Consider the following 2,625-nt stretch of genomic DNA (forward strand, 5'->3'; position numbering starts at 1 on the left):
GACAAAATGGTCAAATGTTCAATTGTCAGGTAGGGCTAGCAAGCCTTGGTCATGCATCCATAAAGTGTATGGGTGCATTGCAAAGACAGGGAAAGGTGTCAATTGATGTTTGGTAACAGACTATTAAAATGCTATAGTTATTTTGGGCTGGCGGTACCACACAGCAGGCTGTGCAATTTGTTAGTCATTCTATTAACAGGCACCGAAACCTCAAACACAGTTAACGTGTCTGGTTCTCAAGTGACTCGAGTGAAGGTGAAGCTAGGCAACAATCAGCTACAGCTCCCTGTGGTCACACAAATGGTAAACTATAAGTTATAGGAGGATCCAAAATTACCTGCTAAATATCAATAACTGTAACTGTTTCTTGGACAGTGGCAATGCTTTTAATGCTTTAAAGACCGGAGTGTGTCCCAGTTTCCCACCACCACCCTCATATTGTTAATTTTCAATGAGGAATTTTTGATCCCAACAATGATCAGTATTTTTCCCAAGCCAGTGAAAAGTTCATCTGTTGACCTGTTGGTGCCCTTTTTTGTGCAGTTCCTTTGAAGTTCTTTTGCTTGTGGAAATTCAGCCTTCCAGTGAAAAAGGTTGTGATATAATTGGCGAGTTGAGTGAAGGAGCCACATTGGATTGTTGGTTAAAAACCAGCGCTCATGTCTGCTTGTGTAATGATGCTGTTACACACTGTGGTTGGTTTGAATTTGAGTTAAATGTTTTCTACTTTTTTCTGGTGAACAGAATGAGGTCATTCATCATACATAACAGATGCTCGATAATGATCTCAGACTTCTATATAATGTCATCACAATTTTTAACATGCCTACAGGGTCTGAAAAGTGCAAGATGAATGGAAGATTTGTTTTGTGTAGGAATAAGTTTCTTTAGCTTTGAGGTGGTGACTTTGATGTTGGAGTGTGTGGAGGGGTGCTGGGGTTATCTGGAAGTCAGAGTGTGCATATATGGAGGGATCTTCTAGCTTCCCTGCTTAGGCTGCCCTCAGCAGACACCTTGAAAGGACATCCTTCTTCCACGGGAAACGTCTTTCAGATGGAAATGCAACAGACTTTTTGTTGCCCCCGTTTTTGTTCACTCTCTGAGCCTCCTCCCACTCACCCTCTCTTTTTCTCCTGCTCTCATTTCTGTCATCCTGCTGCTTTCCAGAGACTCTCACATTATCTGTCATTTCTGTTTGTTCAATCTGTTTTTAAAAATGTGGCACTTAGCCAGCCTTGCTCTGAAAGAAAGAACGAAAGAAAGAAAGACAACTGCTGGTTTCTACATCTTTAGACCCAAACTCATTTATTTATTGAGGGATTGTGAAAACAAATGAAAGAAAACCATAGATCTGACCTGAGGGATCTTACTGGTAGGGCACAACATCTGTTGTGGCAGGGTGTGCCATGATAGATGGTTAAGAGGAGCTTCTCCTTTACTTAATGTCAACTCAACCAACATAATGGCTCTTTGGAAGGATTCTCTTCATGCATGCATTTTCTTCCATCTATTGGGTTATTCTGTAGCAGACAAACGAACAAGATATTCCAGATGGCCATCCACATTTTCAGTTCCTTCTTGAAGATTCTGAGGCATTCCCAAAAAAAAATGACATATATATATATATAAAATCTCTCCAGCACATGCTGGGGTTTGTTTCCCATGGCAGAACCAGAACCTTCTGGTTGTTTCTGATATGAAGAGACAGAAACTCTACTCTGAGCTACTCATCAATGGCCACCCCTGGATCAACATGATGTGTTATCATCCATAAACTGACTTAAATGATCGTTTCCTAACCAAGTAGCTTTATTGCCTTAATCTAACTTTTACAGAGTAAAAGAGGAAGTGAAAAGATTCAAAAATAGTATCTCAAGTTATTGCTAAACCCCCTTTTCACCTTACTTAGGGTTTTGTTGCTACATTAGGGAGAAAACACCCATATTTCTGTTAATCAAGGCTACATGACCACCACAAAATAAGCTAACAATTGTTAAATTAATATCAACAAATAATGGTTAATCAATGGCCTAAGGGAGATAACTGTGACTGCACCGCTTGGCGCCTCTAGCACCAAGAACTTAGGACACAGCACTTCTCTAAATATGCTTTCATACCATCAGAAAGTCTTTAAACTGTATCTAAATCTGTTTTTGTACACTGACTGCTCTGTTTGGATGAAGTCCTGCAGGTTTGGGTGGAGGCTGCCTAATGTGTTTATTGCTTGTTTTTGTGGTACAACTGGCTTTGTGCCCCAGTTATAAAAAAGACCTTTCCAGGTGTCCGCTTTACAACAGGAGGCGTGTCCTACTAATGGCTACCACAAAGCCTGGGAAGGTCTGCTTTTAAAAGCTTCATAAACCCTGAATCTATCCTTTGAACCATTGCGCTGTTTGGCTGTGAGATATGATATTTAAAGTGCTGGTCCTATTGTGATGCTACAAGAGTGCATCTGCCCCTTTTTCACTTGGAAATCTTCTTTCCTTAAATTTTTATTTCTTTATTTACCACAGTGTTTCAAAACTGGATTGCTATTTATACTTTTACATTTCCACTTTACCACTTCATTCTCTGTTGCTTAACAGATGAGATGGCTCCTGTGTAAAGTGGCTTTGACAGCAGTAT

This window comes from Pundamilia nyererei, unplaced genomic scaffold, assembly GCF_000239375.1.
Source record: "Pundamilia nyererei isolate P.nyererei 1_Seehausen unplaced genomic scaffold, PunNye1.0 scaffold00160, whole genome shotgun sequence".
Lineage (NCBI taxonomy): Eukaryota > Metazoa > Chordata > Actinopteri > Cichliformes > Cichlidae > Pundamilia > Pundamilia nyererei.